This window comes from Meleagris gallopavo, chromosome 4, assembly GCF_905368555.1.
Source record: "Meleagris gallopavo chromosome 4, MGAL_WU_HG_1.1, whole genome shotgun sequence".
In the NCBI taxonomy this organism is placed as follows: Eukaryota; Metazoa; Chordata; class Aves; order Galliformes; family Phasianidae; genus Meleagris; species Meleagris gallopavo.
The window spans coordinates 8618999-8645921 of record NC_139407.1 but is presented as its reverse complement, the minus strand read 5'-3'; the positions used below and the strand labels follow the sequence as shown (position 1 = coordinate 8645921).

General features: G+C 36.9%; 1 long non-coding RNA gene across 2 annotated transcripts; it reads left to right on the top strand.

The window, feature by feature from the left end:
- Positions 1–4402: 4402 nt before the first annotated feature.
- On the top strand, positions 4403–25917 carry LOC116216534 (uncharacterized). 2 transcript variants are annotated; one of them, XR_004159462.2, is made up of 4 exons: positions 4403–4529; positions 13362–13469; positions 17133–17253; positions 21117–25917. It is a non-coding gene; the product is annotated as an uncharacterized LOC116216534 (long non-coding RNA). The 2 variants fall into 2 exon arrangements; XR_004159461.2 differs by having other exon boundaries at positions 17084–17253.
- The last annotated feature ends 1006 nt before the right edge of the window (positions 25918–26923 follow it).

The following is a 26923-nucleotide window of genomic DNA, read 5'->3' as shown; positions in this document are numbered from 1 at the left end:
ACGCAGTCCTCATGGAGAACATGTGCAGGGGATCATGTTCCCCTTTTATGCATATGTCAGCCCTTGAGAAAAGCAGAATGAGATGAATAAAACCACTTCATCAAGATTATTTCTGAGAATTTTCCACTGAGTCATCCAAGTTTCATATCTTTAAGAATTTAAATGATTATATGGTTGAGTTTTGCTTTCTACAAATAAATATGCATGCAAATGAAGAAAAGGAAGGAAAATATTTTATTTTTTTTTTAGTTGGCGATGGTCACAAAAGAGCTATTGTGTTGCTTGTTTGTTGTTGCATTTTTTGTCTTTGTTTTTCTTTCCAAGGAGTGATTCTTATTGTCAAGACACTGAAAGTACTAATCCCCTTAAAAAATGCTGCTGCTTTTTGAAAAGAGAAAAACAGCATCTGGGCTAAATTCTGACCTCGCATTAAAAATCGTTGTTAGTCACAAAGATTTTTATTCAGTATTCTTCTCCACTACTTTTTGTTACAGTAGGAAAAGAAAGGCAAGCTTACACAAAAGAGCAGATAAGTGATATGTTTTTCTTCTTTGCTTATTTATATTATCATTGTGTGTTCTTAAGAGAGAAAGAAATACTCAGCTTGGAGCAGACCAGTGATCAGTGAATAGTCTCAGGACTATTTATTGGAAGTGCCATTGAGAAAGGCATGAGAACATGCATACTTCCAGAGGACCAGGCTTCTCAGCTCCATGGCAGCCAGAACTGTGGTTCTAGCTCTTCCTTTGGGACTGGGCAAGTACGTACTCCTTCCTAGTCCACTTGATGACCTGTTGACCATCAGTTGGCTGAATACTCAATCTACTGATCCCTCTAGAAAGGAAGTTGAAAGAATACAAATAATGTGCAAGAATGCATTCTTATCATGTGTTTAAATCAATGCTTTACAGTGTAAAGGAAATCATTAAATAAAACACGTCGTCAACAATTTCAGAATGTTTTATGGAATCACAGTTTTTGGCCACGTCGCTCTGGATTTATACGTAAGATCCAAACTGACTGCAGCAAGGTTTTGATGTTCAGATTGACAGAGTTACGATGTGTTTTAAAATATGCCAGGTATAACTATGTGTTTAATCCACTCAAGAATGTCAGGTGTGATCAAATATTCATAAAAGAAAGTACTTATGAATGGAACTAAAAAGAGTCAAAGTACTTAGCACTTTATTGTATTAAAAGTAAACTGTTTATGCAGTATCATATGGCCAAAAACTAGGACTCAAAAGTGAAGTGAAATGTTTTTAAAAAGTCAAACAAATCATTTAGTAATCTAATTTTCATACAGAATCAGACTCAGTATAGATCAGATGCAATGAGAACAAGTGGTAATCACTCTTGACAGATTTCTTTGTTTCTGATAATTACTGTCTTGATGTTGTATTTGGGCTGCCTGGTAACATTTTCTTGTTCTTAACAGCAGAGAGGGAGCTAGTTAGCCAGTTCTTCAAAGGTAGGTTAAACGTGTAGATGTAAAAAACAAAACAAAACAAAAAAAAACAACAAAAAAACCCCCACATTTTAGCAGTCTCCGCAGCGTTTCCAGTATGGCTTCCTTTTGTGAAACTCTATTACACTATTACAAACTCATGGCAATGGGGTAGTTGGGCCACGTATTTCAAAAAGGGAGCTAAAGGACTGAAGATGGCTTCTTTCAGGTACTGCAGATATGTAGAGCCCCTGAGGCCATGAGATCTGAACTAATGCTTGTCATTGCATGGGGAGGTGGAATTCATCTTAATTTTTATTGAATAAGGAGTCTTGCAAAATCATTTGACAGGACATTAGGCAAGAGCTGATCTACATTTCAGTTCATGATTCTGGGTAGCACAGATGTGCCAAAATGCATTGTTTTTCAGTTGCCGCTATTCATATATGATTTTGACAATGAAGATATTATTATATGAAATTCATTCAAGTATCATCATTAGATGCCTCATTACTTTACGAAAATTATGTCCTATCAATAACTCTAATGTCAGTAAGATTTCATGGGGGATATCTGTAGGAAGATCTGTATACTTAGTATTTAAATGTACAGCTTGTGGTAATTATTGTTATGATTTTTTTCAAGGGAGGTATCTGACAGCCCCACAATATCTTGATGGTCCTGTATGCTCCAGTTAAGTCCTTGCCATAGTTCGACTATTGGAACCATGTTTGTGTCTTGCCTAGAATGAAGGTTTTTGTGGAGGAAAATGTCTTCAGTAACTGTATGCACAGGAAAGGGCTACTCTGAAGAGACTTGGTGACTACTGATTTATCAGATAAACCTTTGAAAGCTCTTAGTAATGATATTGAAAGCTTATATTTAGAGAAACACGTATGAGAAATACTTGTGAGTATTGCACATGTGAATTGCAAGTTGGTTTTATATTACCTGGATGACTTTTTGGAGCACTTTCTGTAGCACCTATTGCTACACGGTTTCCTTTTCAGTTTAGCAGCATTCAATCAGCAAGACTGCAGCAAATAGCTCAGATACAGTCTAACTAAACTGATGCATGAAAATCCTGGGAGAGCAATATGCCAGAATTTGACGCTAGCTAATCATATGGTTATCGCAGAAACATCCATTTTATTTCATGCCCCAGATTTCCAATAGCAAGATGTAGCCAAATTACACGTACAGCAAAAACTGTTTGAACTAGTGCTGCTAAGAAAGCATTTGTGTATATGGAGTGCGTAGAACTCTGCTTCCCAATTAAATCAAGTTGTTGTTGTTTTAATTATAATTAATCTGTGTTAGCGATGAAAATGCATCAACGGAATGTGAGCTGAGTAATTAACAAAATCTTAGGGACTCGTCCAGCCCATATAGGAAATAAATCATTTGTATGTAAATATTACTATTAATGAGTTAGGCTGTTTCCTGAACCCAGTAATTAGGCTGTACCTGGTAGTGAAGCAGAAGAAATCAGCAGAAATCATTGCGGTCAAAAGTAATTTAACACTCAGGGAATAAGTCACTCTTAAAAACCAACCTTCATTTACCTTTAAGACACAGGGTAGAACTGGCACTGAGATAGGGCAGTCTTGGACAATCGCTTAAATCAAGCATATCTCATACTGTCTGATGAAAGCTGATGGATATAAGTCCTGCATCTTCTGCACGCAAATTCCTATGTATCAAAGCCTTGACTGATGCTCTTTGTGGAGATTAGTCTTCAGCAATCTAAGTTCAAAAGCCTGATAGCTCCTTCAATCTCCTTTTTCATTTTGTACTTGTATCTGTGTAATCTCACATCTACCTGCAATTGCAAAGACTGTCTTTTTTTTTTTTTTTCCCCCTGCATATTCTTTTGAGGTTTAAATTTGAAGCAGGAAGCATAGAAGAGAGAAATTTTGCTACATATGGACTTCCAAAATGAATGTAGTTTTACATGTAGTTAATTAAAAATTATCTGCGTATGGAGGTGTCCAATGCTTTTAGCTACAGAGATCTTCAAGGAAACTGGTACTCGTTTTGTCCATAGCCTTACTTGTGCTGAAATATACAGGTTGTGCAAGTTGGGAAGAAAAAAGAAAGCCTGGGTTGCTTAGCCTTTTTAATGCACAGTACTGTTATAGTCATTCTTCTCCCTGCTTCACATATCATTGATTTCTCATAAGTTAGAAATGTACTTTGCTCAGCAGCTGAAGCTTTATTCCTAAGTATTTTTAACCTTCTGCCAGATGGTTTCTGCTTAATTCTGGAAAACAGACAAACAAACAAAAACCTGCGTGGAGGTTTAACCTTAAATACAAGTCTTCTCAATTTATCCCCAAGCTAAGCATAGGTCAGTGGCATACATTTCTGCAGTCTTGACAGATCCAGTAGGTGATTCCTTAAACAAACACAAACCCAAGCAGAGGCAATATTTGCACAGATAGCTATCAAGTCAAACAAAATAAGCTCTGTTTTCATTATGGAACACAGTGCAAGATGCACATCCAGCCTCTGAACAGAAACACATTTCTTCTGGTATTTCAGCTCTAGATCATATTGAAGATGCCTGTACCCACATAAATAAAGTTGAAAAGCCGTGTGTAATGAGAAGCAGGATATTATCCCGTTTGTCACTGTTAGGGAGCTGCATGCCTCCTAATGTTCAAGCTGGATCATATAGCTCTGTAGTTACACAATAGGTAAGTAAATATTGAATCGCCCCTCTTCCTGTCCCCCCTTCTTCCTCCCTGACCCTAAGAGGAACTGTGGAAAGATTGTAAGAGAGGGAAAAAAGACAGCTTACATTTGCTAGAATTTAGCTTCTGGCAAGCAACATTATAAGGAATTCATTTCCTGGCACATAATTTACATGTCCAGTCCTCCCACCCACTCTTTTTTTTTTTTCTCCCACCCTACCCCCACATCCCTCCCCCGAGCTGCCTGCTCTGCAGTGTTCCCGCAGCTTCCTGCCTTATGTTTGCTTTCTATTTTCATATCCATGGGAAAGGAATCTGCTTTAGCAGGGGCTGCCATCCTGCCTGCACCAGCCATCCAGGGCTGCCACCTTTAGCTGAGGCCACAGGTATGTGGACTTCATTAAATAGTGGTGAAGCATTGAACAAATGACTGTCATTACATTTTGGCAGTGTCAGCTGGAGAAATTTTCTCTTTGCTTTGAGGTTTTTCCTTTCTGCTGGCAAAAAAATAAAATAATTTTTGATTTTAAATATTTAATCTAAATCCTGTTTTAGGGTGTTATTTTGGGGAAAAGTCAGTTGTGTCCCTTTTGCTCATTAAGGGGCTCTCTGTTGTGTATCTTTGATGCTGCTTTGGGCAGCTCTGCTACTTTGATCCTCTTAGAAATAGGCTCATTACAACATCCACCTCGCAGACTAACACTTCAAAGAGCTTTGCCAAGGACAAAGGGAGGAATTTAGAAACAGAGCCAAGTGGCTCTCAAGTATCTTGACTAAATTACCTTTGTACTAAGAGTAACTGGCCCAGTTGCAATTCTGAAAGGAGGAAACAAAGAAGTAACGCTCTGTGCTTCTTCAATGCATTTCATATCAAATTAATAAACTCACTCAAAATCTTAAAGACTTCAGTGCTACAACAGCTTCTAAACTAAGCAGACACCATTGTTGTCGTAACAAATTTCACAGTCACTTGGGCTAAGGTGAATCAACATCACTGCCTGATTCACCTTGCCAATGTGATAGAGCCAACTGTATTCAGCCAGTGAGACTAAATGAGAAAATGGGCTGTTCTCAAAATTGTTACCTCCTGAAATACCAGTAATGGCATTACGAGTGGTTCATACATTACGAGGTGTTCATGTTTGATTTAGGACTTCAGTTAGGAGTATAATGCTATGTACTAATAGTATTATGTGCTTTCAACACCAATGACAGTACTAGATGCTGTACAAATAGAAGATACTGAAGTGGCTTTGTCCCACATAAACTGCAGTGCCAATTGGAGAGCTCAGCTGATACCATGAGTGTCTTAGGCATACTGTGTACCACGAGTGGGCAATGCTGCCTAACCTTGTGTGTGACTATGAGCCTAGATCCTCAGCTCATATTGCTATAATCCCTGCCATGGGAAAGGCTTTTTCTTTTGAAATAATGTATGACCATAGTTTAAGTAGTAATGATTCTTGAAATAAACTCTCTATGTATCAAATGTAGGTGACATTTGTTATTCTAATCACAGGAACCTAGTATTACAATGCAAGTTGTACCTACTACTGTTGTAAGTATACTAGGCACCTCCTAGGTGCCAGGATGAAGGGTGCAGATGACTGTCATCAATCCTTGACCATGCTCATGAACTCATAGTCTCTTGCCTATGCATTTTTCCATTGCATCTTCCCAGACATCCTTGAAACGTTCTTATGTGTCTCTTCGAACCAATCCTTTGTTCTTATGGAGAGGTATCGGTGAGTTTAATTAGTGAGTTTATTTAATTAATTTATTTAATTAATTTTTCTGGGCAACAAGGGGATAGTAACAACTTTTTGCTTATATGAATTTATTTCAGAATAATAATTAAAAGGACTATATACACTTGGTCTACCACATGCATTTCTTTGTCAAGTGTGAACCACATTTATATTAGACTTGTCACAGCCTTCTCTGCAGAAGGATGCTTGATCTTTACAATTCAGCAACAAGTCTGGGGAACCTGCCTAGCATAGGCAGAACCTGCGCTAGCAGATAGGAGTGCAAGAGTGCAGACACTTGCAGTGTAATCTTGTTATGCCTATGTCTAGATGCAGTTTAGGTTCCTGTATGTTGTATGAATGAGATAATCTTGATCTGTCCGTCTTGCTTTGGACATCAGTTACTGCTCTGTCTGGAAGATAAGGCATCTGTACATAGACAAATCTTCTTCAGACAGCATGAATGCCTGCAGTGTGCTGCATGGACTCTGGGATGAAGTCCTTCCTTCAATGGAATTCTTTGCAGGTAGAGTAACAGTTTCCTGTTTCTAACACACCTGTTCTCTGAAGGAATTCCCCAGAGCAAAGACTGGACTATAATGCAATTTCCTAAAATGGTCCCACTTTTTATTCTGTCACTGGCTTTAGAGGTTATAGGCGCTGACAACAAGACTCAGCAGCAATTTTTTCTCCACTTGTACATCACTGACAGAGCCAAACGACTCGAGCAGTGACAAATAGTGCCCTTTCAAAACTGTAGTTAATCCTCACTATATCATTCCTGTTTCTGTTGGCATGTGCATGCTGTCAGATGTAGTTTCAATATAGCAGGGCACTAACGCAGTGGTTGCTATGACCTTTTATGCAGAAAGGTAATACTTTCTCTGACTGTGCTAAGCAAAGATAGAAAGCTTAAGATATCCTTCTACTCTTGAACTGACCCTTGTTATTTCTGTCTCTAGACCTGTGGTTTATCTTTTCACAGGAAGTTCAGAAGTGTTTGAACAGCATTTGAAAGCTTGTTGAGAGCTTACCTCGAGGAAAGAAACTCTGGCAACTAAACTCCTGAAAAAAGCTGTCTTAGGGCCTTTGGAGGTTTACTGTCCTGATGGACTATGCACTGTCTTGAGGGCTATAACTTTGAACTTAGTTGTCTCTAAATTTCTCACCATTTTTAACACAGCTGACCTTTAGACAAGAAAATACTGGTTTCAATTCACATCCCACCTCTTCATAGTTATTTCCCTGGAAGGCGACCCTCATCCATATCTTAGGTTCTTTTTTATATGCATTGCAGGCATTGCTTTCTGGTGAAGCACTGAGTTCTGCAAGGCCCGTGTATTAGTGTACCCAAAGGAACATCCCTGCCCAATACATGAGGAAAACCGACTTTTGCTAATTGCTTTGGTCTTATAATTTTCAAAAGCTAGCTGCCATGCCCAAGAAAAATGAATTTTCTTGGAAATATTAGCACTGTTTCCAAGATGTTTCACTCTCTTTTTCAGAAGCCAGCAGGACAAATCATACTGTGTTGTAAAATATACTTACTAGAAAGCTAATTCTAGTGCTTGTATAATTTAATTTTATTTTGAGCAACATAGCAGTGTCTGTAATAGATTCTCCTTCTTCAGTCCCTCTTGTAAAGATGGGGTAGATTCTTCAGAGGTAGCTGACTTAATTGGGAATAGTACTGGCACTATGAATGCACATAATTCATCATTCTTTGTCCTGGAAAGTCATTCTTCTACAACTCATACATATTTTTCTGTTTTTAAGACATCATATCATTTCTATATAAGGCAAAATCAGGTCTTGACATACTTCTCAAAATTGTGACATGTCTTTGGGAGACTGTTTTCTAACTGCATGTTTCTGTTCTTACTAAGTTTCCCTAGAAATTTTAGGTTTATCATCTTCTGCTTTTTTCAGAAACTCAAGGGAATCCATAGCCATAGGAATATATTAATGAATTGGGACTGCTTTCTCAAGGGAATTTACTTTACCCATTTGGTTAGTTTCTGAGGAAAAAAAAAAGAACACACTTGTTTTTAGGATAGAAGCTAAAAAATCAGACAACTATAAAGGAGAAATGATGGAAAGGGCTGACAAAGTGGGACATGAGGGAAGGGAATGGCTAGACTTTCTTTCTGTCTTTAGTGAAATGTTAGTCCTTATTTTACCCCAATACTACAAGCCTTTTCATGAGAAACTACATCCCCATGTTCCTTAATGGCAGAAATAAAACCCAATGATCTGAGATTTTTTCTGAGAAAAAGACAAAAAGTACAAATTTTCTTTGATGAAATGTCATTCTAAAGACCTATAGGTAACTAGATATTGTAAACAACCTAATATTTCTTGCATTGTATGCTAGCTAGTTTCTAATATATCTAGGGAGTTGATATCACACTACAATGTCTAGGCGCTTGTATTTATTATTGGCTTTTGGATCAGAAGGAGATAGATTTGCCTCCAGTCCATAGCTTTTATAGGCTCCCATAGTAGAAATATATTTTTGTTTGTATTAATTGCACACATTTAATAGTTAAAAAAAAATCTATCTAAAATGCAATTAAAGTATAATTTTTAAATATTAGTACTTACTAGTTTATGATAAAGTTATATATGGAAGTATAGGTATATCTAAGCATAGGTTTCAAAATTGTATCTGCAACATGTACTTATCAAGATTATATAAAAAGAGTAAATGCAGTGCGCTTTGCTGGCTTTTTTGTCATCGTGAAAAAACAGAGAAGCATCTTGTGGCTGATGTAACTCACACATATAAGTAAAGAATTCTCTAGTAATTATTTTCTGTCAGTGGGTTGACAATTATTTGATCTTTATGCAGCCTGGATGTGTTGCTACCTTCCTGGGCAGTGAGTTGTTAGCCTTCTGAGGTATGTCAAATGGAGCAGCCTGACACCACCAAGGGTTACTGTGGTATTTGCATGGTAAGGAATGGATGAGATACTTGAATTTGATGAGATGGTGCCCATTGTGGCTAGTCCTGCTGCCGCCCAGGAGACCTCTGCGTTCCTCTAGCTACTGCGGGGCCAACAGAGCAGTCACTGTGCCAGGCACTAGACAAAAAGTCAGACAGCTTCTTTCTGTAAGATGAAAAATGAGATGGAAGAGATCAGTGATTAAGGCAGTGGTCAAAGAGATTAATGTGACCAAACAGAGACACTAAACTGAGCAGACATAATTCACAAACCAGTATTACTCCAGATAACATGACAAAGTGCTCAGGCCTGGTGAGATCTATTTTTGATGTACTGGCATCTGAACAAGAAAACTGGAATTAATAGTCACATAATTTGTTTCCCACTCCCACTCCTCTTAAATTATTGAACAGAGCTCATGGGAGAGCACAGAGGCTTAATGCCAAGGCTGGTGAAAACTGATCCATTTCAGCTTGCATATGACTGAAGAGATGGATTTTAGAGAAACTGTGGCAAAAGCCTCACGTTTCCACTGATGAATATTCTACAATTGATCTCTCAAAGACGGCAGATGGGAACTAGAGCAAAGCTTTTATCATGCAGCGGGACAGAGAGGGATACTCCCAAACCTAACAAATAAAAAGAGGAAAGTGTAGCAAAAAGTGCACCTTTGTAAAACGATCGACTGTGAGCTTAGCTGTAGAGATCAGGCTTTTGCTTTCTTTCCTGCAATCACCAGAAATGTTACCAGCCATAAAGTAAACAGCATCTCGCTAAATGCAAACAAATGTGCACTTGATATACACATTGACCACAGAGGCACTGGTAGAAATAGACATAAGATTTTGTATAACTGTAATGATGTGAGGTAAATATTTTAGGCTGTGTCTAAGATACTGCTATATTCCTTCCTTTGTTGTTTGTTTGCTTGTTTTGGTTGTTGATGTTTTAACATTATTATGGCAGCTAACTTTACTTTATCTGTGTTAAAAGTTGTGATTTAGAGTCACCTAGGAACAACATGTGCATATATACTTTTTTTGCCAGCTTCAGTCTCAAAACTGTAATTTTTATTTCTGAAGGCTGGATACAACCTAATGTGCTTTTCCTCCACAGCTTCTGGACTGAAACTGTTGCTGAGGAAACGGATGCATCTTTTCCTATCTGCATAAATCTGATTCAAGCAATCATACTGGGTTTTACATCAGCTTGGCTAAATTGGCTCACAATTTAAATCAGTGCAAGACACAGGAAATGCTTCTAGGTTTTGGAAATACAGGTTTCTCACAACACCTGCCCATGGCTGTAGAGCAGCTGTTGAAGCATAGAAAGACCATTCTACTTGTAACTGACCACTGTGAATTAAATTCAAGTAAAAACAACTTAAAATACTGTCCATAATTTGCACAATATTTTTCTGAAGTGCTATACCATGTTTTTACTATACTGTTTGTTGCCTGCATTTTTTTTTTTTTTTTTTTTTTTTTAAACTCTTACAAAGAAGAGCTGTTTTTGTAATGGCAATACCTGGCTGGAATTGCTTTTCTGTGGAGAAAATGGCACCGTTTTTCTCTCATTGGCAGGTAAACACTGTTAACTCATTGAACTTAAATATTTTCCAGGCAAGGTGACAAGTATTTAAATGGTATGAGTTAGTGATTAGCTGCTATTAGCTAGTGATACCTAAGGTGGTTTCTAAGAGTCAGTTGTGTATTAATTTGCAGCCAAGTGACTTCTCTGTGTGTATATATGTCTATATGATATTTTTGTTCTGCCAGACCCGTTGCCTGTCGTGTAGCTGCATTTGTGAGATGGCGAAGTAATGCTCCCTTTTTATCACCAGTTCATTGAGCACGAGCTCAGCCTTGCACTAACGTGGCTGTGCAGCCCCCCAGCAGCTCACAGACAGACTGAACTCAGGCTTTTTTAGAGCTAAGCCAGACAGCACTTGCGTGTGCCCGCAAAACCCCACATAGGATTTAACCTTCATTATGTCAAGGGGGCCTTTGAATATTCATTTCTTTTCAGAAATAATGGTTCTGAAAGTTCCCAGCACTGGCTATGTGGTAACATTCTGCTCTCGCTCCTCTCACCTATGAGGATGAAGGTCAGAATCAAGTGGATGAGTTGATTATAACACAATGTAATGTCTACTGGCCCATTTTTACCCTTAGAAGAAGCTAGAACCCTCTATTCACATTTTATATTCATTTATGCCTATCTGCTAAGTAATTCTTTTCTTCTTCATCTTTCTATACCCTGACACCTTAATCTTGCTGACATCTTACAATAGTTAATGAGAAGCAGCTCCCTGTCTTTTCATTGCTTGCTCTCCTTCTCCTAATACCAAGGCATCAGATGATAGTTTACTTTGCAAGTCTTGAGAATGTTGTGTTGTACTTCTCTTCTGAAGAATACATATATATTAACAGAGCTCAAGCCAAGAGTAATAATGACAGCCTTATAAAACATGATTACTAGCTGAGACACAAGTACAGACACTCTCTTGAATATATCACCCAGGTATTATTTTCAGCTGCAGACCTGAAAGCCATTTCCATATTTTATAGACAAAAAACATGACACCTAGCTCTAGGAGAAGCACAACCTATCTGATACATTTGAAAACACAATACTTCTAAATAACACTGTTTCAGAGATATCTATAAACTCTCTGTTATGAGGGTAATTCATTAATTTCAGCTTCTTTAAAGCCTGTCATGCAGTTAAGTCATACAAATACTTCTAACAAGCAAGATCTCTGGCTTTTGAGAGACAAGGTGTTCTGAGAAAACAGACAACTCTGTTAAGTTAGCACTCAAGACCAAATGTAATTAACACTGAAAGAAAAAAACAGCAACAACATAAACAGGGAGGGAAGTGAATTTGTTCCTAATATATTTTTAAAAAATATGGAAATCTGGTTGGACAGATAAACCACATGCAAATGTTTATACTATTATTGTGAAAGAACAAATAATTGAGTAAGCAGATTGCACTCATGGCAATCTCAGCAGAGGCAGCTATGTGGTTTTTTTCTTCAGTTTCTCTCCTCATGCTGGAATCACAACAGGAATATTAGGGGAATTACTGAGGCAGCCACTGCTGAGCTGAAAAGACAGTAACTATATACCAGATGCACCTTGTGTTTTCATGCCAGGTTAACTGCTCTGTGCCTCAAGTAAAGAACATTTTATTAAAAAAAAAAAAAATCTAGCAGAGAAGACTGTTGCCTCATGCTATTATGCTGGATACAAGAAACATCACCTGCTTATTCCAGACAGAGTCTTGTCCAATGCTGTCTGCTTTTCTAGGGTGAATATTTGCATTGTGAAGCCCGCAGTCACTCTGTGCATATTGATTTTTAACTCTCGTTGCAACTTTGACAGAAGTGTGCCAAGCCTACATCTTTGTAGTACCAACAGCTATAGCAAATAGTAAGTCTGTCTGGACTTTGGGTCTGTACCAGAAGGAGAGCAACTTGACTTCCTCCAGAGCTCACAGCTGGCCAACAGAAGGCTAGACCAGTCAAAGATACCTTGGATGGCTGCTCTCAGTTTTGGTTGCAAAGTGTAATGCAAATTCATTCATATTCAGAAACTGATAGGAAGTGCTCTATCACTGCTGACTGTTATAGAAACCTTTTCTGAATCTAATATATTTAAGTTGCCGTCTCCTCTCTCTTACAGTATAAGCTTTTCTTCACAATGCTTTTTGTTCTGTCCACAAAATGTTTGGCTGTCTTGAAATATATACCTTGTGCACTGTGATTTTATAGCGTTATTAGAAAAATTAGTTCTCTGATCAAAAATTGGTAGCTGCTTCTAAAATTAACATTAGTTCTGCTAATCTAAAAACTGTTTTGTGTAGTACTTCATTTATCTGGAAATCAAGGAGGCAAGGTCATTGTGAAGATGTGGATCTCCAGCAAGGGTCTGGTAATGCAGGTGCCAGACAAATGGAGGTGAAATGATAAACACTGAGAAGAAAACTGAATAGCAGCCAATATGAAGTTCATGACACTGACTGGTGGACTGAGTTGGGGCTTTTGCTATGTTTACATTTGTTCTTGTTCATGCTGTAATATATTCCAAGTACTTGTGTCTTTCTTAATCACCGTCAAGTTTCTCTCACTTTTCTTGAGGAACTGTTCCTGAATAGTTCCTGAATATCTCTGAACAAATACAAAGCTTACCTCAAAACTGAGTATCACATGACTGTTGTGAGTCCATGCAAAAGCCTATCACTGGTAAAATTCATAGTATGTTCTCTCCTCTAGATTCAGACAACTTTCATGGTTCCATACTGTATGTGAAATAAAAGTCAATGGTAAGGATGAAGCACTGGCTGAATTGCCAACAGGTCATGGCTAGAACATGACCATTGAATGCTTCATTCATCTATCAAGATAATGGCCTAGTCTTGGCCTAGAATACAATTTGTGAGCTTCAAATTTAAGAAGTTGTACCATAGATTAGAAATAATTCAAAGCCTCCTTAAAATTCCCTTTTGCTTTTACCCACAGGCTAACTCGATTCTTCTTCCCTCTGGCCAGAACACATGCCACTGAAGGAACGATTTATTTCCTGAAACCATGCTGCTTTCAGCAGTTTCAAATAGCTTTAAATTATGTGTAAGTATCTCATTTCTTATCAATATTTCACCTTTGGTGTTAGTGAGTGCATAGGTCTGCACTATCCATTTAGGATTTTTTTCTGTAATATCAGTTCTAAATTATTAACCCTGTTTGGGCATGTAGAGTTGCTCACACTACCAGGGATTAAACAACCACCTTTTCTCCTTGATCCTGGCTTTTAATTTACTTGAGTTTATAAAGCTTTGCAAACCTCTACTTTTAATTGCCTGTCTGCATTAGCATTATCATAAAACTTTTAACATTTCACCTTTGCATTCTTCAGGATATGACCTTTAGCTTTTTCTGGAAGTACAAAGACGAGAATTAATTCTCTGTCTCCAACAATATTAAATTTGTCTGTCATCAGCATCTTAGTTTTTTTCCGTAATGGTCCTCATTAATTTCTCTTTTGATAGCTTCTGATCTATCAGCGTACAGAATAATTGCAGAGTGTATGTGAGAAGACCTGGGTATATCTCTACTTATACTTATATTCAGGTGTAATAATATAATGTATGTTTAGTAACCCATGGCACATATGTAATTTAGTGCACACTTCTGCAACTTCTGCAGTTACTAGAAAGAAACAGTGGCAATACTGAAAGAAATCTGAACATAACTCAGTGTTTTAATGCCTCCCTTATTCTTTGTAATAAAGTTCTTTGGGCCAGGCTTTAGAGTTCAATAATATTTAAAATTTAAAAATGGAGACATTATAAGTGTCTTTCTTAATGTAGCAATTTGTGAAACATGATTATTCTTTTAAAACTCATTTCTTTATTACTAAATTCATCTTATAACTCCCTTGCATATTATAAAAAATCTCTAACATACTTTTTTCAAGGTTTTCTTGCTCCAGTCTTGGTTCTTTTATATATCAGTTTCTTCAGAAAGAGACTAGTTGACCAGCTGACTGCACTAATGAAAGACCCTTCTAAAAAGTATTGTCTACGAAAATATGCTGCATAAAAGAGTTCTGCAGAGCTTGTCCTTTCTGCCTCTTACCCCTTTTTTCCTGTCTCCAGAATAATCATTTAATCCTTCTTTATTTTCCTGAAATAAAAGCCTCAAGTTGCTGTAATATGGTAAAGTGTCGACTGTAATAACACATCTGCATGGGATACAACAGGCTTTCTTTCTCTTCAGAAGAATATACTCTTTTATTTATAACACGAGTTATTTTCAGATAGGGATGCTAAAAAGAATGGAACTTTCTTCTGATTGAACTCTCTTTGTTAAAAAAAGGTAAATTCCAGGACTAGACTTACCATGTATATAATAAAAATCTCACTTTCTTTCATCATGATATCACCAACAGCTGAATTTGTCGCCCTTTCGTATTAAACAATTTTTGTGTTTCTTAGGCATTGTTCCTATAGCCTGGGATGATTCATAGTTTTTGCTGTAATATGAAGATTTTCTTGCACCAGTTGCTTAAGAATTTTCAGTTGAGGATTTTCCAGTTACTCCTATGTGAGGAACAGTTCTGAGTGCATCCTTTTTGGATGTAGGCATTTCTACTTTCAGCTCCTTCTTTGCATTAGCCATCCTGAATGTCCCTATGTCCACTGGATGGAGGGCATGGTATGTTTTGGTGTACCACTGTATTCTAACATTTGCTTTCTGTTCTCCACTCATCCAATTATTAAAAATATTAATCTGATTGTTTTATAGAGTGTGAACTGTTGAGTGCGCTTTATTTAGGGGTCCAGTTCATGCCTTCTTAATGAATGAAGCTGCCAGGCATATATATTTTTAAATCTTTTTAGTTCTAAATATTCAGCTAGACTGGTATTTCTAGTTGAAATTCAACTGTTTGAAGGTACCTAACTCATTGATTTCAGGGTATTTTCAAAGTTTCCTGTAGGGATCATTCAGATTTTTGGATATTTAAACATCTTTCAAAAATCTTACCTAAAATTTCCTGGTTTGCTAAGGCAGTTCTGAAATATCTATCAGTTCTGTTTGGTTTAGTGAGAAGTCACTGCGTGATCAATTTATTTAATTTACCTCTGCTAAGGAACCTAATTAATACCCAACTTTTCTGAAACATTTAAAAATAAATCCCACTGATCTTATACAACTTAATCTCAGGTTTAGCCAAAAATCTGTCTTAGTAGTTCATAAATGCATCCTCCTGTGATCTGTGCCTCTGTGTGGTGGATAATGATTGTAGCATTTGAAGATTACAAAAAAAAAAAACAACCCTAATGCTCGCTGTTATACTGATCATAGCAAGAATACATGGCCTGATTGAATATTATCAGGAGATCATCAGAGCGGTAAGTGATAGCAGGCACAGCAGTGAAATGATGGAAATAAAAAGAAGAAAATTATAGATAAAAATAAAGCTGCTATAAAACAAAGCAGATGAAGGAGCAAGGGTCACAGTTTTACTCTCTTTTCCCTCTCAGAGTGGTTAATTGTTTTTCAACTTTGGCACATACGTCTTAAATGAAAAAGTACTACTAAAATGTGTGTACATGTCTAGGGAAATGAGATTAGTGATAGCCAAATGAATATTATGTACTGATAAATCAATATGAAAACAAATTACAGAAGCTCTTCCACAACTGTAATTCATCTTTTAGTTTTCTTCAATTTTGCATGCTGCTGTTTTGTAGACTTTCACCCAAACAGAGGAGAGTAGCCATGTTTTCCTTGCTCCCTCCCATGACAAATTTACCCACTCATTGACTAACACGCAGTGCTAATTTATGCAGATGATCCTTTCCTGGCACTGGGATGAAGAGAACAGATTAGAATAAAAAAAAAAAAAAAAAAAAAGAAAAAGATTTTGAACATCATTTCTTATGGTCTGGGAACTGGATTTGTTTTGGTCTTCCGACAGCAGTTCCTACTTGTGAAAATGTTAGAGAATAATCTACTTCATTTGGCAAGCAAGTGAAATAGAAACAAAATCTTGCAAATATTTTGAGAAATGAAGTAGATTGGAGCAGATACTCCTTCTGCAGCCAAAATTACTAATTTAGGTGAAACTGCATATTTTGCTGAAACTATAATTAGTTGAAAAAGTCTTGGCCAGCTCTAGCAGAAACACAAAAATTATATCATGCTGTTAGGCTTGTTTTATGTCTGTTGACTTCAGTAAGCTTTTACATCTTTAAGTACCTGCAGTAGAACTGTGCTGCTGCTTTGAGCTCAACTCATCAGGAAAGCAAAGGAAAAAGCTTCAGCTTCTTATCAAGTCCTTTCTCCTCCTGTCCTGCCAGGCTCAACTCTCCTGCTGCTTCCAGGGATTTCTCTCCTACTTTTTGCTATTCCAGCTAGCACTGGCTGCAAGTTGATCCCCCTCTGTTTCCTGGTCTTGAGCACTGATCCTGGAACCCCTTTCTGCTGGCTACCTGAAGCACCCAGATAGCTACGATCTGGGCATCATTGTTTTCTTCTCCTGCTCCCTTTGCCTGAGGACAGTTTTATTCCACAATGCATAAGCTGGAGGTGACCTGCAGCTTGATGAAGGCTCTTCCCTTTCCCATAACTACTCTCGTTTTGAGCTCTGCTGATCCCCATGTCTGCATCCACTCTTTCTTTCCAGCTGGTAAGGAATTTTTCTTTCCTTTCATCTGTTCACATTGTCTTCCTAAAAGGCACGGCTAGAACTTGAAAGCGATAATTCTGTCCACATGTCCAACACAGGAAGGTGAACTTACAGCCAGAGCTCCTCAGTGCACTTTTGAAAATCACAGCACTTGAGTACCCTGAATAAAGCCACGGTTTATCCCAGAAGTTCACAGAAATCTGCCATTACGTGACCAAGGTATGACTTCTCAAAACTGCAGAAACAAAATACAGCACTTAATTGAAATGCTAATTCAAAGCATTAAATATTTTGACAGCTGGGAGAGAAAATATGTCCTGGAAAGTGGTCCACAAAGTGATGCAATGTGCAGAATATCTGGTTACTTTAACGTATAAAAAAGTGAAATCTTGCATTTCCTATCAGAATATAAATAATATCTTCCACTAGAAAGGGGAAAAGGGCAGGCACAAGAAATCTATCATGACATAGTGACAAACACTCTGATTCCTTCTCTGTTACACTGATCTGAGTAACATTCAAGCCAGACCAGTCTTCACCTGACTTTATAGATAAACCTATGCAATGAATTGCCCTGTTCTAATCTTAACCAACTTTCCCCACATTAAAACAAAACAAAACATGCTTGCTCTGGCTGTTGGTCAGAGATCCATCAGTATAAGGTCCTGCTTCCTCCTCATTCCAACACAAAAGTTGAATAAACCAGAGCAGATGCCAGCTTCTACCCAGAAACGATCACATGAAAAGTGAGTAATGTATTCTAGAAATAAATGCACCACAACCAGCTGTCTGAATATAACACAGGCCCACAGGAGAGAGGATACTTAAACTTCGAACATCTGATGCTGTGCTGTGTCTTTAACTTACTTAACGGTGCTGCTTTGCTGAGTGGAAAATCCAGTTACTTGGATGTAGAAAGAAAATGAAGACTTATATTTCATGACAGGATCTAAATAACATATCTGTCCAAGTGAAAATCATGTGCGTTACACTAGAATGGTTATGTACATCATCCTTCTAGTTTACATTGTTAGAGTGCTTTTACATCAAGGATGTCATTTTCTCTCCCATCAGACATCCAGGGGTTACTCATGCAGCCTTTCTCCTCCCACTCTGCCCTCGCTGCTCCTTGTTTGACTACCAGATACTATGAAACTGTAGCTATATTTTGCAAGCTGTTTTCCACAGGTTGCAGTAAAATATATTTATATCATGAGTAAGTACTTCATTTTTAAATATGTAAGAACTATCTCTTTATTCAGCAAGCTGTCTCAACTTGGAGCACTAAATGTATTATTAGAAGCACTGTTGCACCGTAAAAGCTTTAAATGGAGTCTTAAAGCTTTTTAAACACAGTGTTGTCTTTGTGGCTCTGTAAATCACTATCCTGTTGGAGGTCAAAAGATTATCATTTAGAGAAGGTTTCATTCTTTATGAAGGAAACTGGTAAGCCAAAGTTATATAAATAAGCTGTCTGCCCCGAGACTTAACCATGTGGCAAAATATATCTTTGCTGTCAAGTGTGGAGATGCTAATATGAAGACAGTACCTATTGTTTCCCTACGGTGCTTACGGATAGTAGCATTTTGTTTATTGTGACAAAGTGAGACTCGTATATATTCTTAGTGCTAATCACTCTTCATCCAGAAAGACCAAGAATTTACAGAGAACAACCTAATATGGACAGGTATATGTAGGAAGGAAGCGTTTCTCAGCGTCCGTAAATGCCCGTAAAATTCAAAACTTACTTGTTTGTATGTTTGACCTTGGGATAAATATAATATTCAAATCTATTATAGGATAATTATTCTGTTTCTTTCATCATGACATATGTTTATAGTAAATTTACCAGTATACCTGCTGAAATGTGTGTACCTATTGGTAATTTGTTGTGATAGCTGAGAATAAGGTATGTAGCGTGTTCAATATGCTTCTATGTTAACGTCCAACAAAACCCAAACATACAAAGTACTCAAGCTTGACTGTCTGACAGCTTCATCTGCCAACAACCCTATAATTAAGATTCAGAAATACAGAAATGTAAAGGACAGCAATTTGTAATGTAGACTTCCAGATGCTTTTAAAACTCCCTTGGAAACAGAACCAGGATGAATGTGAATGCCTGATTCCTATGTGCACTTAGAAGGAACCCTCTCCTAGGCAAAACATGAAGGCATTTATTTATATTTTTAGTCTTATTTTTTTCATACACTGGAAGCTTAATGCTGAAAGAAAGTTTTCATTATCTGAGTTGATAGCTAACAGTCAAAGTTGCTCTCTTGTCTCGGTATCTTTCAGTGCTTGGGAAACCGATTTATAACAATACATGGATGCACTGAATTAGAAAAGACAGTTTTAGAGCAGTGACATGTTTTTTTCCTACAGTGCACACTCCACTGAGATAAGTCAAATACACTGCATGAGAGCTGCATGCAATCTGAATGGTTCTCCTGCACATGCTCTTGTTTTCTTCCTTTTTTCTCAGAGGGGACCCCAAATCCTGCCATTTTGTGGCCTCTTTTTACAAAGGGTACAGAAACTGGTGAAGTAAAATCGCTGCTCATGAATCTAACTGAGCTTACAAGCTCAGTGACACACAGAGCTTTTACTGTTTTGGAGCTTGGAAATTCAAGATCTTGTCCAAATTCTAGCAGACTGTGAAGTCCTTGAACTTAAACCCAAGCCTGCTTTTAGTTCTGTAACTTCCAGAAAAGATTGGCTGATTTCTCAGTGTTTCTTAAGTGTCCCAAACTGCTGGTTCAAAGGCTATTCCCTTAACAAAATGTACACATTTCATAAATCTACCACTGGTGTTTGAGGCTGAGATACAGTTATTTGTGAACTAGACTTTTTATGCCATTTTCTTTATTTTATTTAATGTAACTGCAGTGATGTTATCTCTGCTAACTCATTGCCATAAGCTGTGTATTCCTGCCATGAGTATGCAGACTTATTACAATACTCCCTTCCTACCCACCTGTACCTGAACAGCATAAACACATCCTCTGCCATGTCAGGTACTTTGAATGCTTTTCTACAACTCAAACATTTTTCTTATCTCTTCCACCGTTTCCAGAATGAGAAAGGAAATTTCTTGAGTAGTTTTAAAACCTTTCAAGTTTCATGAGCTATGTATACCTTTGTAGACCAATGCTATTTTACATTTGATAAACAGAGAATAAAGAACAAGGAAAAGCCTTGAGAAATTTACTGTAAGACATCACAATATGGATCTATCTATAAAAAAATGAATCCAGGCTGAATAGAAAATGGCTGCTTCATCCAGTAGGCCCTGTGAAGTCAGCTTAATGTACAAAAAGCAAAAATTGCTTGGTGTGTATATATATCTATACATACACACACATACATATATATGCCACGTGCAGAAATTTCTGATGTAGTCGAAATTGTTACATTCAGTAGACTTTTGTCACAAATGTCTACCTGAGTGCACAGATGAACTTACAAAACCAATATAACTGCTCTGGCTTCATTGGTATTTAGTAATGTAATTTTTTTAGATCAACATCCCTACATTGCTGATTATACATGTGTGTGTTTATGTATTCTACCCTTATAAGCAGAAAAGCTAATTATAATATATAATGGTTTTGTTAGCAAATCTCCCAAACTGCAGAACCAAAAATTAAGTGTAGTTTAGGTGAGGAAGAGCAGGCAATGTTCAGAAGTAACAGGTAAATGAACATTTATGTTTAGCCAGCGTGACGAGGTTTTTTATGGTCAAAATCAAAATTTTCAGATCACTCAAGACTGTGTTGTTTATATATAATTAAGCAACTAAGATAGATATATTATTATCGTTACTAGCACTGGCATTTGTTTTGATTTTCCACAGTAATGAGAATAATTCAAGATAGATTTTCCCCTGTTAGTTTTTCACTGGGAAGCTGCTCTATAACACAGTTTAAGACAGAAAGTTAAGATCATACCCACTAACAGAGTTAATAATCAATTCCAGCAATATATTTCAAGTCCTACTTTTTTGCTCAAATATGTTTTTTTTAATATATTTTCTCATAAATTCTCTCTCTCTTTTTTTTTTTCCCCCCTCCCCGCCCCAGGAAGTAAAACAAAAGTCTTCAAATCTACAAAAAGTTCTCCATTAGCTGTGTGTTTTTCTCTAAGGAAATTATTGCTTTTTAATCTGCCATTCATCTCATCCACAGAGGAACAAAGTGGATTTTCAGGTCAGATACCTCTCTTACAAATCAATAAGACGTTGTTGAAAAGTTGGAATTTGAAAGGTATGGTAGAAATTATACGTATGTGACTCCTGTGTAAATGATGTACTTAAGTCTGTGCAATATTGAGAGATGTTTGAACCCGAGGGTTTGAATCCGAGGGTTCTTGGCTGGACTCTAAAAGTGAAAGAAATGAAGTCATAGCGATTGCTTGTTTTTGTCAAGGAGGTGTGTAAGATGTTTTTGTTTCAGGCAACTTATTCCTTGAGGTAACATATATCAGTGTACGTGAAGAAACTGGGTCATACTCTATTAGGTTTTGCAGAAATTTAGTAAGCACAACTGGATGTTCTAACAGCTCATAGAAATTGAACTGTAAGGCTGGGAGTACTTGGGATGCAGGAACAAGACTTGGCTGTACTGTGGGAATTAGCTTTGTTTCATGATAATGCAGATGCTTTTTTGGAATTGATCTGAAATATAAATAATTGATTTTTCAAAAGTAAAGCTTCTAAAAATGAAAGGAAGAAGTCTCCTGTTGAAACTGGACAAGGAATAAAATATTTTAATTGAGCTCCTAAACTGGTATTTGAGTAATGGCAGTTATCACAAATGGATCAGTCCAAAGATGTACTCTAAGCTGGCCAAGAAGGCACTGGGCCACTTTGTGGCTTTTTTTCCCCATGCAGCTTCAAAAACTGTCTATTGACAGGTTTAACTTTTACGTGGACTGAGATAATGGGAGCTGGCTAGTAATAGTGAAGCATTAAATGTCCTTCATTTCTCCTGATCATTTGTAGTTGCTAGGCTGTAGCCAGCTTGTGAGGTGTTTTGGCTATGGAGATATTTCTACACTGTGACGTTTCCATCCTGATTGAAAATTACTCTAATTAAGGCATGTTCCCTGGTTTTCTGCTCCTCATAAATGCAGTGATTCTGGAGTAGTTTAATGACATATATTTTGAAAAATGCTGATTATCAAGTCTGATTTTTCTTTTTGTGCCAATGTGTTGCTTCTGACAACATCTTCTGATCGGAACAAGACTGTACAAAAATGTTTAAGCAGCTGCATTTTTTATGAATATATTAATTTCATTACTTATTCTTCCTCTGATGAAGACCTGAAACCAGTCTTCCATCTGAAATGTAAAACTTATTATTGTTTACATGTATATGTATATATATTTATATACACATATGCACATATACCTATATACATATGCTTCTCCATGCAAATTGAATACAAACCTTGACATTTTCTACATTTTATTTTTTTTCTTTTAATGTCTTGGGCAGTTTGTTATACAGGAAATATGCCATGATTCATCCATTCTAATACATTCCACCTCCAACTAGGGCTGAATTTTCCATCTTTTGAAGAAGAATTTCATGCCGTTAACAATGTACATTCAGACTAGGTAACTTTACTTCCTGAGTTTCCTTCCTTTCTTGGCAGTACTAAGTGACAACGCAAAAAGCTGCAGAACAAAACATTTTCTTGACTTGGAGGCTCCTCGCAAATGTTTCATTCCTCAAACTGAGCTCTTTCCTGCTTCAAACTTTCGTAACTTGTTTGGAACTTAATGAGCCCCACATGTCTTGGCTCCCAGCGCCAGCCAGCCTGCAGCAGCAGAACAGCCCTCCTGCTCTGCACAGGATCATGAAAAATGTCAGTCTTCCCCAGTACTTTTTTGAAATCTTTTTCTTTTTTTGTTTATACTCAGAGGACTTTATTTGCTGGTCACCTGACCCCCTAAATTCAAAACTGAATTTACAACACAGAAAATCTCCTGCGTAGTTATGAAGACAGCAGACAAAATAGCACTGTAGTGCTCCGATCTCTCTTGGATTCTCATGAAATATGATACCAAGGCTGAAGTTTTAGGCCTGATAAAAAACTATCCACAGGACTTCTTGATTGTTCCAGAGAATCTACTTTCCTTTTCACCAGCACAATTACAAAGGATAAAGTCACAAATGTGGCACCCACTGTGAATGGCAGAGGTTTGACGGAAGGTGGTTCCTGACCAGAGAGGTTGACAACAATAATGTACAGAAACAGATAATAATCTGCTTTAAAATTTGTATGTGTACATGCCTATATATGCACATTTATAAACTATTTTGAAGCCATTTCAGAAACCATCTCAACAGTAGAGAAGCAGCAGAAGTGACTCATTTGATAAAGCAAAAGAGAGTGTAAGATATCTAGATGAAATACCATGGTAAAAGAAAAACAATCCCTGAAATCTCAAAACTAGTACTGTTATATATTCTTTTCATATGTATTTTCCATACTGAGGTAGAAATTCATATCTAGATATGTAGGTGTTCTCTCTTTCTACTACAGAAGTTGTTCTTAGTATTTGCATGCCATAACAATGTTATAAGCCACATGAAGCTCTGAGATTCAATAAAGTAATTTAGAAAAAGCAGATTGGCTAAGGGAATGGTCAATGGTTTTAATTACTATTTTTTTTTTTTTTTGCAATTAAAACTGTATGGTGAAATTCATACTGGGTAGGAGAAAAATGTTAAGCTAATTGGGAAAGAAGTATTCCTTCTTGGGATCTGTTTAACCAGAAGCCAAACTAACAAATGCAATCCTATTTCTTTCTAGATTTGTAGATTCAATCAGTTAGCAAAAATACGTACCTTAAGGGTAATTCTCTTTGATTCTTATGGGATAACAGAGTGTATCAGGCACTTTGAGTATTAACTTGATATAGAAGAAAAATAACAGCTGAGAGAACTGCCTCAGCCATCAATTTTGGAAGCAAAGTCAGATTGTATCGGCTGTAAAATATGTGCACTACACTTGCCTTATGAAGTATACAGCATTCAGAAGCAAGGTCCCTTCAAGGAAAATATTTGGGACTGAGAGATAACTTTAGGGCTGTCTGTTTTCAGGCTTGGATTTGTTTGTCAATCCCTACAAATGCAACATTGCAAAAACCAAGTTATTTAGAGCATGCGGCGGGACAGAGATGGAAGCAAGCTTGGTGTATCTCTTACCTGAATATATCTTTTATTAAATCATTATTTCATTTAAATCTATATATTCTTCTCATAATATGTTAGAAAGAGTTAAGGATTACCTGGCATATCATTGTGCATAGTTAGCTGGAATATACATTTGGTTTCTTCAGCTTCTTTCACCGTTTGCACAAGAACTGAATTTCTTCCCCCTGACACTCAGGACAGCCACTCATTGATTTTTCATTCTGTTACACTCAGAAAAGGACATTGATGAAATCCTAATTGTTCTAGGTAACAAGCATGAAGACTGCATAATGCTAAAGTAAAATTATTTCTCATCAGAAAGTGGAAAGACAACGACTGAGCCTGCTCTGTGATGACAGCATCATAAAATCCCTTCAGCTACAATAGTGGATATGCTAATAACTATAAATCTTTAAGATGATAAAAAGAAGGCTATTGCAGATATATCAAGAAAAAATGTTTAACTTTTCATTCTCACAGTTTGTACAGAGATATTTGCTCTTATATTTAAGGCTTTATTTTTCTTATTAACGTAAGTGTCCAGGCTGCTGGGGAGAGTGAACTGAAAGCTCATTTCTCCTGGGCTTTCAATATTTTAATGTTTAGACTTTCAGGGATTCAGAAGCACAGAAAGGGTTTTAAATGCTCATGTTTTTCTAACCAGAGTTTATGCAAAAACTTGTTAGTTTTCTGAGAAATTACTGTACTCGGGAGTGCATGTGAGAATTTTTCCTGAGTTTTTAAATCCCCCTACTAGAGCAGAAGCAGATACTGCTTGCATTTTCTACCTTCCTATTCTTCCAGTTGTAAGTATAATCTGTGCAAACTGATTAAAACAGAACTAGAAAAGTATTAATATAATGTTGTATTCCATTTACACGTTGTCCTTTCCAGGTGATCTTCTGTGGTTGTTTTTTTTTTATTTTTTTATTTTTCATTAAGTGTGGTCAAAAGAGGAATGGCATTGATACATCTCTCACTTCCTTTCCTCATTCCTTGTTTCTGCCTCTCTTCTATGTTTATTTTCCTAAAAACCTGTTCCCATCACTACCCACAAGATTCATCACTTGTTATTTCCCAGATATTTCTCTTTGCACTTTAGCACCTGTATGCTGATGTTCAAATACAGCTGAACCATCCCCTTTCCAAAGATCCCTTCCTCACTTCTGTACTAAGGTCCTGCTTGTGGTCAGATTTCCAGCAACAGTGGATTCCAATCATTTCCAATCTCATATTATTCTGGCACGTAAACATGCAAAACAAGGTTGTTATTAGCTTTTGTTTACCTAAGACTTTGGCTTTTTGCTTTGATTTCAATTAAAAATGATACATTCTAGTGCTGTTTCTGTGTTTCCCTCATTCCCATTTTAATCTTTTTTATGTTATGCATCATACAGATTTTACTGTGTATTTTTAATGTGTACGTTTCCCTTTCCCCTCTGGTGTTTGCTTGTTTGTTTTGTTTTTCTGCTGCTGCTGCTGTTATTTTTAATGCATACGTGGAAGTTAATGTATATATATACTTTCAGTTTGGGAACGCTGGATTTCAGCACAATAGTGTAGTATGTATCTACTTCTGTTATTTGTATACATAGTGCTCATGGTTGCATACTTGGTTGCTGTTGTCACCAGAAAAATTCATTGCTTGTAGGGAGATGGTGGTTATTGTCTGGGCAGTCCAAAACACCGTGAAAGCAATTTTGCATAATGACACAAAGGCAGCTGTTAGAAATGATATATGCCACATAGCAAGGCAGGCATACCAACCAACTGGGAGCCTGAGAACTGAAAACTACCATGAATTAGTATATTTTTTCAATTTTCAACAAAAAGTAACTTGGTGCAATTTTTGTTAAGAAGTCTGGAACAAAGATACCTACTAGCACTTATCTGTTCACAAAGTCATACTGACTTTGTAGGATTCACATACAAATTTATATAGGTCTTTATTTTAAGGCTCACTTTCAGTTTATTTTATATATATATATTTTTTCCTTTAGGGGTAGTTATTATTTTTAATACACACTGCATTAATTTCATTTAAAATATGGCTTTCATGGTTTTACATTAGGTAAAAACCCCACATATTTTGCAAGTAGATTTGACAGTAGGTTGGTCGTCCTGCAAAATGCTAACGCTAACAATGAGATGTCAGAGACATCTTTTCTCTCCCTCCTCTCTCTTACTCACCCCTCTATTTGTGTGTACATATCATGGAAACCTGACAATCTCCAGGGTGCTCAGCTCCAATAAACTAATTTCACAATTCACGCATTACGGAAGATCTGTGAAAAATAGCCAGTTTTCTGTTGTCATCTGGGGGCACTGTAAATTAAACTTCGTAACTGGAGAAGTAGTAACAACGATCAGATTTGTCAAAGGCCAAGGACTATGAAGACTCCTTCTCATTTCATAAATGTACAGATCGTGAGACTAGGTATATAGCTTGGTTGAGAATATAAATCAATAATTTTGGCCTCATTTCCACATGGATAAGGCTAAGGCTCATACAGATATATAAATATATATATATATATTCCTTTTTTTCTTTCTGAAAAAAGATAAATTCCTCCGAGTTGTTGCAATTATAGTACAAGCACTTCTATTGTATTTCAGGGAAACAAATCAATTTTTAAAAATGATTTCCCCTCAGTTACACTCAGTTTTGGCAAATGGTACATAAA